The following is an 11,912-nucleotide window of genomic DNA, read 5'->3' on the forward strand; positions in this document are numbered from 1 at the left end:
TGGAGGGCTTTGTGGGAATTACAGTTGGAGAATCATACTGTGGCGGGGGTCGCCATTCTTTGTCTGGGGGATTGAGGGAGGGTGAATACTGAAGGGTCATCATGCCGTGCGTATGGAGAGTACTGTGGAGGAATTCACTGTGGGGGTATCATACTGTGTTTAGGGGCACTTTTGTTTGCATCATACTTTTTATCTGTATTTTTCAAGGTTTTATCCTTTATTACATATTTAAATTAGACCATTGGGCCATATTTTTTTTACTGCTCTTACAAAACATATTATATCATTCCAATATTTTATTCTAAGATCTATTAATTAAAATGTACTTTGATCATTGGACAACCCATCTTAAGTTTGTTTCCATATGAAAAAGTCCATCATTATATTTGAAAAGGAAAAACTTCCTCACTGTAGGCTTTTTTATAATAAATATCAAGGTTGGCCAGCCAGTTTCTCCAAACTTTTAATTTTGGCCCTCTGTGTATTTGAGCTTGACATCCCTGCTATAGAGATAGATAATATCATATCATTATTATCAGATAATAGACAAACTGATAGACATAATTGCACAACCCCCCAACATATTATACAATTGCACCATGTGGAGTTTATTAGACAGCTTTTTATGATTAAATACATGAAAAACACTTCTGGGGTGGGCTGCGGGCTGGTATTTTTAGGCTGGGAACGGCCCAATAACAATAGTCCTTTCCAGCGTGAAAATATCAGCTCTCAGCTGTCTGCTTTACCTTTGCTGGTTACAAAAAAATAGGGGGGACACTACATAGTTTTTGTAAAAAAGCTGTCAAATAAGCTCCACAGGGTGCAATTTTACAATATTTTGGGGGGAGGGAGTGTTGTGCAATTATATGTCTGTCTATATGTCTATCTGTTTATGTTTGTATGTCTATATGTCTGTCTGTCTATCTATATCTATCTACCTATGTCTATTATTTATGTTTGCTAAATGTCTCATATTTGAAATACAGATAGAATTCAGTATGTGCATGTGCACCTTATGTATTGTGTCCTGACCTTAAGCAGTGCTGGCTTCTCCTTTTTTTTGTCTTTAAAATGAATTATGCTCTGCAGGAGGTGACTGAGAAAAGTGATGTCCTGTAGGATGTGGCTGTACATAGAGAAGACTGAAAGGAGAAACGTACTGTAGGATGGGGGAGTATATAGACAGTCTAAGAGGTGCAGTGTCCTGCACGATGGGGCTACATATAGCGGTGTCGAGGAGCTGAATTTAGAAATGTATTGCATGATGTACAAAATGGGGCTTAATATACAGGGGATGATGTGAGTGATGTAATCTAGGATGGGGCTGTGCATAGAGGATTTAAGAGGAGTGATGTACTGTGGGACAGAGCTGTATATAGAGGACATGAAATGAGTAATGTATTGCATGCAGAGATCTATATATTCAGGGGGTTAAGAGGAGTGATATACTACAGAATGGGACTGTATATAAAGTGGCTGAGAAAAATGATGTAATGTAGGTGGGAAGAGGAGTGATGTACTGCAGTATAGGGCTGTACATACAGGGCGTGAGAGGAATGATATACTACAGGAAGGGGCTGTACTTTAAGGGGAGTGCATTTTTTTAAACATGATGGAGGAGCTTGAATGGAGGGGGATGTATTTTTGCATGGAACTGTATATTGAGAGTGCTGTACCAGAAAGAGTGTTGTTATATAGATGGGACTGTATGTTGTAGAGAACTGGAGAAGGGAGTGATGTATTTTTATGATTCGGTATGCTGAAGGGGCTGCAGAGAGGAGAATGATGTTATTTACATAGAACTTTATGTTGGAGGGGATCTGAAAAGTGGAACGTGGTGTTATTTTTTATATGGGACTATATTTTGAATGTGGCTGAAAAGTGGGTAGTTATGAAACTGTATGTTGGTAGTGCTGAAGAAAGTGATGTCTTTTAACATAGGAATATTTGCTGTCAGGGACTGAAGGGAATAGAAAGTATTTACATGGGACTGTATGTTGGAGGGATTTGACGGGTGGGAAATGATGTTATGGACATGGGACTATATGCTGGATAAGGCCAAAATATGAGGTGTAATGGTATAATGTTATTTATATGGGACTGTGTGCTGTAGGATGTTGTAGGGAGTGGAAGATGTGTACTTACATTGGAGGAAACTGAAATGGGGAAGTAATGTTATTTATATAACAGTATGGTGGATACTGTAGGGGCATCATACCGTGTGGGAACTACTGTAGGGGACATCATACAGTGTGGGGGCTATTCGGGGGGGTATCATACAGTGTGGAGATTACTGTGGGAGCTATCAAACCTTGTGGGGGCTACTGTGAGGGACCCTCATACTGTGTAAAGCCATCATAAAGTGTGTAGGGTTACTGTGGGGACTACCATATAGTGTGTAGGGTTACCGTGGGGGCCCACATACGGTGTGGGAACTACTATGGTCACATCAAATAATGCAGGGCTGATCATACAGTGTGTGGACGTACTATGGAACCATTTTCTGAGACCTGTAGCATCTCTATATTTCGTGATCTGGGTCTAGCCTACATCCAAGCACATAATTGTATTTATTTTTTTCTTTTTGTCTTCTGATTCTGCGGCTCAATCTAGAGGTCCTCAAAGCGCCTCCCAGGGTCGTCGGCGTGAGCATCACGGCGGTCGCCATAGAGTAAGTATCTGTTTTTTTTTTTGTTTTTTTTTAAAATTTCCACTTTATGTTGTTTTGAGTCTAATGTCTTTGTTTTTTGTCTTTTTTAACAGCGTGCTCCTGACTCGGACGGTGCAAAGATCGGACTAGATATTGTCCTTCTCATCGATCTAATCTGTGAGCGGGAGCCACTGTGGAACATGGGGGACCACCGCCACACAGATCTGTGTGTTACCCAGCGGCTCTGGGAGCAAGTATGCCAACAACTTATCGACAACTGGGAGGACCTTGATGTTCGGGCCCAGAATCAAGCGCGTAAGTATTCACAGTTTAGTTATGTTGCTGGATGTAATGTGTTATTGTAACAACCCTGCTGGCATCGCTGCATGGCCTTCCATCCCCCACCTGCTTTACACACAAACTCATTTCTCCGGGCCATGTTGTGACTTCTCTCTGCTGCCAGCTCCATGCTGTGTGCCTCATGTCTGCTGCTTGCTCTGTGCATGCTCTGTCTGTGTGCATAGGGGGGCAGCGTCGGCAGCTCCTTTTTCTTATGGAGAATGTGTGAACCTTGCTAAGATGTCCCCGGCCAATTGCCATGAGGCCTCCTGTACTTAAGACTTTCCCACCCATTGGGTGGGGCCTGTGCAACTTACTCCCTCAGTCAGCTCTTAGCTGCTGAGGTGCCAGGCCCTGTCACTGTGACTCTTGTGTCTGGTACCTAGTGGGGCATTGTACCCTGGTCTGTGTCCTGTGCTTGCCACCCAGTGGGGCGTAGTACCCTGGCCTGTGTCCTTGTGTAGCCACCCAGTGGGGCTTCGCACCCTGGCCTGTGTTTGCCACCCAGTGGAGCATCGTACCCTGGCCCGTGTCCGTGTCTCTGTGCCTTGTCCAGTTCCTGACTCTGGCTAAGTCTAGTCCTGTTCCAGTGCCCGTTTATATACCTGTCTTGGTTTGCTTTCTCTGCTGTGCATACTCTGTGTCTAGCTTTGCTCTGCTCTTGGCTCTGCACTCTGTGTCTAGCTTTGCTCTGCTCTTGGCTCTGCAGTCTGTGTCTAGCTTTGCTCTGCTCTCGGCTCTGCACTCTGTGTCTAGCTTTGCTCTGCTCTCGGTTCTGCACTCTGTGTCTTGCTCTGCACTCGACTCTGCACTCTGTCTTGGCTTGCTCTACTCTTGTCTCTGCACTCTGTGACTTTGCTCTGCGGCTCTGCTCCTTGCGGTTCTACCTGGCTCCGCTACTTGCGGTTCTACCTTGCTCTGTTTCTATGCCTCCTGCTCTTGGCTCCACCTCCTGCTCTTGGCTCCACCTCCTGCTCTTTGCTCTGCCTCCTGCGTTTCTGTACTTGGCTCTGCCTCCTGATCTTGGCTCCGCCTCCTGCATTTCTGTACTTGGCTCCTCCTCCTGCATTTTTGTACTTGACTCCACCTCCTGCTCTTGGCTCCACCTCCTTTGCTTCTGCTTTGCTCCGCTCCTTGCGGTCTTTCTCTATCTGTTCTCATAAACCCTCCTGTCTGAACAGGTTCTTACCTGTTTTCCATACCTGCCTGCATACCGGTCCTTCCAGTGTACCAGCCGTGCCCGCCTGCCTGTGTCTGTTGTACCTGTCCACCTGCCTGTGTCCCAGCCGTGCCCACCTGTCTGCCAGAGTGCCAGCCATGCCCGCTTGTCTGTCTATGTTCCGTTTCCCCCGGTGGGATCAGCAGCCACAGCCAGACACCACCCTGGAGTGGTACCTGGTAGCTTCCTGCCGCAAAAGCCTGACCTCACCATCAGAGGCTCAAGCATATACCAAGGAAGCTACTTGGTTACTCCCTTTCCAGGGTAGTCTGGCCTGTGGCACAGTGGGGCCACACCCCCGCACGCACGCCCCAACCAGTCTGGGTGCGAGCTTAACAGTTGTATACTAACCAATTTGTGGTTTCACTTTACACAAGAAGGAGTTATCAAGCAGTGGCGGTCACTCAGGGATCGCTTCAAGGAGTTTAACAAGGAGATGCAGGCCCCGATTGGATCTGTAGGATGCAGGAGCAAGTACAAGGGCCCTGTTGTTCTTCCGGTCAACGATGGTGAGCAGAAGGTAAATATTGCCCACCCCATTTAATAAAAAATGTTTACATGTCTAACAATTTTTGGGGGTTTCATCCAGGGCCAAGCAATATCAATGTATTCCTCTTTTTTCATTTTTCCACAGCACTGTCTGCAGCACTCGGGAGCCTGCAGACTTGAACCCTTCTGAAGCGATCCCTCAGGAGTCCACCACCGAGGGACACTTTGACAGACCCAATCCCTCTGCACCTTCCCAGCCTTCCGTCACATCTGATTCCTCGGTCCCATCCACCCGTGCTGGAGCATTGTGGCCGACTGCGTTACATGAAGCTGCTGGTGAGGATATAGCTTTTCCTTTACCCCACCCCTCTGATGCTGCCACCTCTACAACACCTGTGGGTTCTGGGCGGCAGCGCCAGAGGGGTCAGGAAAAGAGCTATGCGCCTGAGTTCTTGCTTCTGAATGCAGCCTTCCAGAACAGTCTCAAACTGTTGTCTGAGCAAATGACTGCAGGATTTAATTTGCTCAGCAACAGTATTCTTGAGTTGCACACAAGCCTGGATAATAATAATAATAATAATAATCTTTATTTATATAGCGCCAACATATTCCACAGCGCTTTACAGTTTAACAGTTTCAAACAACAATCATAGGTAACAATGTTAGCAATACAATAATAAAGCGAAATAAGACGACCCTGCTCGTGAGAGCTTACAATCTACAATAGGATGCATTCAGATGAAAATAAATCTCCAAACCACACTTTATTCCAGTCAGTACTCGAGCGCATGGACAAGCTATCTCCTGATCAGCAGATACATTTAATCGTGCCAGTTTGCTGTAGCGTATGTTAGCTCCTAAGCCCCTCCGCCTGCCCCAGTAGTTCCTCCCGCACCTGCCCCACCTCCAGCCACTGTCCCTCCTCCCCCTCCTATACAATACCAGCATCATGCCCCGTACGATCATTCTGCCCCATACAAGTTTACAACCACATCACCTGCGCCTCCACTCCCTGCCCGACCTGTACCACCCATCATGGCCCTAACTCAACCCTCTTCTCCACCCACCACCTCTTCTGCCTCCCAATCCCTTCACTCCACCCCTCAAACCTTCCAAAATCCCAACACTATTCCTGCTTTTATGTCCACATGTTCTATTTCTTTCTCCACCCCTTCACCTTTACCTACTGATCCATCAACACCACCACCACCACCACATTCCTCTCTCCACACTCCCACTGTCGAAGTGTCCCAATTAGTGATGAGTGAGTATACTCGTTGCTCGGGTTTTCCCGAGCACACTCAGGTGGCCTCCGAGCATTTATGACTGCTCGGAGATTTAGTTTTCCTTGCCGCAGCTGGATGATTTGCGGCTACTAGACAGCTTGGTTACATGTGGGGATTCCCTAGCAACTAGGCAACCCCTACATGTAATCAGGCTGGTAAGCAGCTGTAAATCATCTAGCTGCTGCAAGGAAAACTAAATCTCCGAGCAGTCATAAATACTTGGAGACCACCCGAGTGTGCTCGGGAAAACCCGAGCAACGAGTATACTTGCTCATCACTAGTCCCGATCTGACAGCCCCTCCAGTATTATCTCCACTCCACACTTTTTAAATTTATGATACTTTTGTTAATTTGTAAATAAAACTGTTTTTTTGGTTTAAAATTTGTCTTTCATTTATTACATTATAAGGTTAAATACTTTGGGTAAAAGAAGGTACAATACTTTGGGTAAAACCCAACCAGGTACAATACTTTGTGTTAAAAAGGTACAATACAACCAAACAAGTATAATACATTGGGTTAAACATGGAAAAAACTTTGGGTAAATTCCAACCAGGTACAATACTTAGTGTAAAAAAAAAATTAAATACTTTGGGTAATGAGGTCCAAGAAAATTTTTTCACATGCTCTCACTCTGCCAGTTTACTCTTCCTTGAGGTGAAATGAAGTATTCAGCAAATTTGTCCCTCATTCTGGAAACTGACACAGAACTTCTGTAAGTAATGTTCTGATAATCAGGCAAGGTCGTTTCTTCTAAGTTGTCATCAATGGGAATCTGTTCCTTGCATAAAACCAAATTGTGAAGGACCACACAAGCTTTAACCACCTCGTCAACAGTGTCAGTCTTCAGGTTGATCGCGGTTAACAGAACTAGCCATTTTGCTGTTAGAATCCCAAAAGCGCACTCCACCATTCGTCGTGCTCGTGTAAGTCAGTAGTTAAAAATTCTTTTAGTTGGCGTCAATCCACTACTTGAGTAAGGCTTAAGCAGGTGTTCTGAGAGTTGAAAGGCTTCATCCCCAACATAAACAAATGGCATTGGTGGCCCAGAGGTTTCAGGCAGTGATCTTGGTGGTCTAAATTGGAATGTGTTTCCATAGAGACGCCCCATTGCAGATACTTTAAAGACTTGGGAATCATTAGAGAGGCCATAGGCACCAATATCGACCGCTATGAATTTGTATTGTGCATTGGCGATGGCCATGAGCACAATTGAAAAATATTTCTTGCAGTTAAAAAATTCCGATCCAGATCCAGCAGGTTTCACAAAGCGGATATGTTTCCCATCCACAGCACCCAAGCAATTGGGAAACCGACAATTTTTTTGGAATTGTTCAGCAATCTTCAGCCAACTCTCCGTTGTGGGATATGCAGGGCCGTATTTGCCACTAGGCACTTGAGGGCACGTGGGGGACAATGCTGGGGGGGGCGGCACTTGAGTAAGGTTGTTTTTTTTTTTTTGTTTGTTTTTTTAAGTCGTGGGTCACCTCCCGACCGACCGCCCCCCAGCCCTCCCGATTGCCTGCCTGCCTCCCTGCCTCCCACCCACCCTCCTTGAAGACGATACTCACCCTGCTCTAGCGATGCCTGGTCTCAGCATCTGCAGCTCGTCCTGAGTGAGCGGTCACGTGGTACCGCTCATTAAGGTCATGAATATGCGCATATTTATGACCTTAATGAGCGGTATCACATGACCGCTCACGCAGGAAGAGGGTGCTGCGCCGGGAGTCGGGACAGAGCCAGAGGGATGTCAGCGCGGTGTGGGAAAGGTGAGTATAGGGGACGGGGGGGATGAAGGAGGATGGTAAGCGGCGCCATGCAAGATGGGAGCGGGGGGGTTGAGATATCAGCCATGCATACAGGGGGGTGAATATGAGCCATGCATACAGGGGGGGAATATGAGCCATGCATACAGAAGGGGGAATATGAGCCATGCATACAGGAGGGGGAATATGAGCCATGCATACAGGGGGGAATATGAGCCATGCATACAGGGGGAAATATGAGCCATGCATACAGGGGGGAATATGAGCCATGCATACAGGGGGGGATATGAGCCATGCATACAGGGGGGGAATATGAGCCATGCATACAGGGAGGGGAATATGAGCCATGCATACAGGGGGGGAATATGAGCCATGCATACAGGGGGGGATATGAGCCATGCATACAGGAGGGGGAATATGAGCCATGCATACAGGGGGAGGAATATGAGCCATGCATACAGGGGGGGAATATGAGCCAAGCATACAGGGGGGAATATGAGCCATGCATACAGGGGGGGAATATGAGCCATGCATACAGGGGGGGAATATGAGCCATGCATACAGGGGGGGGAATATGAGCCATGCATACAGGGGGGGAATATGAGCCATGCATACAGGGGGGGGAGTATGAGCCATGCATATGGGGGGGATATGAGCCATGCATATGGGATGGGAGGGAGATGAGCCATGCATACAGGCGGGGTCATTATACAGTATGGAGCATCATGTGTGGCCATTATACAGTGTTGAGCATCATGTGGCATCATTATACAGTATGGAGAACTGTGGCCATTATACAGTATGGAGCATCATGTGTGGCCATTATACAGTATTGAGCATCATGTGGGACCATTATACAGTATGGAGAACTGTGTGTGGCCATTATACAGTATTGAGCATAATGTCTGGCCGTTATACAGTATGGAGCATCATATGTGGCCATTATTATTATTATTATTATTTATTGTTATAGCGCCATTTATTCCATGGCGCTTTACAAGTGAGGAGGGGTATACATAATAAAAACAAGTACAATAATCTTAAACAATACAAGTCATAACTGGTACAGGAGGAGTGAGGACCCTGCCTGCGAAGGCTCACAATCTACAAGGGATGGGTGAGAATACAGTAGGTGAGGATAGAGCTGATCGTGCAGCGGTTGGTTGATCGGTGGTTACTGCAGGTTGTAGGCTTGTCGGAAGAGGTGGGTCTTCAGATTCTTTTTGAAGATTCTGATGGTAGGCGAGAGTCTGATGTGTTGTGGTAGAAGGTTCCAGAGTAGGGGTGATACGCGAGAGAAATCTTGTATACGATTGTGGGAAGAGGAGATAAGAGGGGAGTAGAGAAGGAGATCTTGTGAGGATCGGAGGTTGCTTGTAGGTAAGTACCGGGAGACGAGGTCACAGATGTATGGAGGAGACAGGTTGTGGATGGCTTTGTATGTCATCGTTAGGGTTTTGTACTGGAGTCTCTGGGCAATGGGGAGCCAGTGAAGGGATTGACAGAGGGGAGAGGCCGGAGAATAGCGGGGGGACAGGTGGATTAGTCGGGCAGCAGAGTTTAGAATAGATTGGAGGGGTGCGAGAGTGTTCGAGGGGAGGCCACAGAGCAGGAGGTTGCAGTAGTCGAGGCGAGAGATGATGAGGGCATGGACTAGGGTTTTTGCAGATTCTTGGTTGAGGAATGAACAGATTTGTGAAATATTTTTAAGTTGAAGTCGGCAGGAAGTGGAAAGGGCTTGGATATGTGGTTTGAAGGAGAGATCAGCATCAAGGATTACCCCGAGGCAGCGAGCTTGTGGGACTGGGGAGAGTGGGCAGCCATTTACTGTAATGGATAGGTTCGTTGGGGGGGTCGCGTGAGATGGGGGAAAGATGATGAATTCTGTTTTGTCCATGTTAAGTTTGAGAAATCTAGCGGAGAAGAAGGATGAAATAGTGGACAGACATTGAGGGATTCTGGTTAGTAGGGAGGTGATATCTGGTCCAGAGATGTAGATCTGTGTGTCATCAGCATAGAGGTGATACTGAAAGCCATGAGATTCTATGAGCTGTACCAGGCCAAAGGTGTAAATGGAGAAGAGCAGGGGCCCAAGGACTGAACCTTGTGGGACTCCGACAGATAGGGGGCGAGGTGAGGAGGTGGTGTGTGAGTGGGAGACGCTGAATGTCCGGTCTGTTAGGTATGAGGAGATCCAGGATAGGGCCAAGTCTGTGATGCCAAGGGATGAGAGCGTCTGTAATAATAGGGAATGGTCCACTGTGTCAAAGGCAGCCGACAGGTCGAGGAGGAGGAGAACGGAGTAGTGTCGCTTGCTCTTGGCGGTTAAGAGGTCATTGGTGACAGTACAGTATGGAGCATCATGTGTGGCCATTATACAGTATTGAGCATCATGTGGGATCATTATACAGTATGGAGAACTGTGTGCGGCCATTATACAGTATGGTGCACTATGTGTGGCCATTATACAGTATGGAGCACTGTGTGGCCATATTTTTTTTGTTTATAATTATTGTATATGAAACAGCGTGATCAGCAGTGCTAAATGGCTGTGATTGGGACGTGGATATGGGTGTGACTAGTTGTGAAATGGGTGTGGTCAGAGGCGTGGCCTAAAATTTGCTACTACTACGCGCGCCGCAAACTTTATACCTCCTTCCCTTCATCAAAAGTTGGGGATATGGTACTGCATTTGCCAGATCACGGCAAGTGCTGTAAATCCCATAGGGAATGAATGAGGCCAAACGCAGTGTTGCTGTAAGTGATCCGTTACGCAGCAGATCCAGAAAAACTGCCCGATCTGCTGCAAAAGGCTACTTTCACATTAGCGATTCTTGCCAAAGTCACTGCCGATAGTGTCATACTCACAAAGGGGGAGGCAGCACTAAAAGTGCCTAGGGCAGCAGAAACTCTAAATACGGCCCTGGGGATATGGTATAAACTCTCCATGTAAAGAGTCCCACAATGCAAGTGTGCTTCACAATTCCACATATTGTAGAAATCCCAAGTCTAAACTGAAAATGTAGTGACGAAAGGGATTCACCAGTTGCAAGACATCTGAAAAAAAGAAGACAAAAAATAGTACAAAATACCAGCAATAACATTACAGTTATAAGTCAGCTTTAATAGTTGGAGATACAATAAAAAATAATCATTAACCCCTTCATGACCCAGCCTATTTTGGCCTTAATGACCTGGCCGTTTTTTGCAATTCTGACCACTGTCCCTTTATGAGGTAATAACTCAGGAACGCTTCAACGGATCCTAGCGATTCTGAGATTGTTTTTTCGTGACATATTGGGCTTCATGTTAGAGGTAAATTTAGGTCGATAATTTCTGAGTTTATTTGTGAAAAAAATGGAAATTTGGCGAAAATTTTCACATTTTGAACTTTTATTCTGTTAAACCAGAGAGTTATGTGACACAAAATAGTTAATAAATAACATTTCCCGCATGTCTACTTTACATCAGCACAATTTTGGAAACAAATTTTTTTTTTTTGCTAGGAAGTTATAAGGGTTAAAATTTGACCAGTGATTTCTCATTTTTACAACAAAATTTACAAAACCATTGTTTTTAGGGACCACCTCACATTTGAAGTCATTTTGAGGGTTCTATATGGCTGAAAATACCCAAAAGTAACACTCTTCTAAAAACTGCACCCCTCAAGGTGCTCAAAACCACATTCAAGAAGTTTATTAACCCTTCAGGTGTTTCACAGCAGCAGAAGCAACATGGAAGTAAAAAATGAACATTTAACTTTTTAGTCACAAAAATGATCTTTTAGCAACAATTTTTTTTATTTTCCCAAGGGTAAAAGGAGAAACTGGACCACGATCGTTGTTGTCCAATTTGTTTTGAGTACGCTGATACCTCATATGTGGGGGTAAACCACTGTTTGGGCGCACGGCAGGGCTCGGAAGGGAAGGAGCACCATTTGACTTTTTGAATGAAAAATTGGCTCCAATCTTTAGCGGACACCATGTCGCGTTTGGAGAGCCCCTGTGTGCCTAAACATTGGAGCTCCCCCACAAGTTACCCCATTTTGGAAACTAGACCCCCCAAGGAACTTATCTAGAAGCATAGTGAGCACTTAAAACCCCCAGGTGCTTCACAAATTGATCCGTAAAAATGAAAAAGTACTTTTTTTCACACAAAAT

This window comes from Ranitomeya variabilis, chromosome 1 (genome assembly GCF_051348905.1).
Source record: "Ranitomeya variabilis isolate aRanVar5 chromosome 1, aRanVar5.hap1, whole genome shotgun sequence".
Taxonomy (NCBI): Eukaryota; Metazoa; Chordata; class Amphibia; order Anura; family Dendrobatidae; genus Ranitomeya; species Ranitomeya variabilis.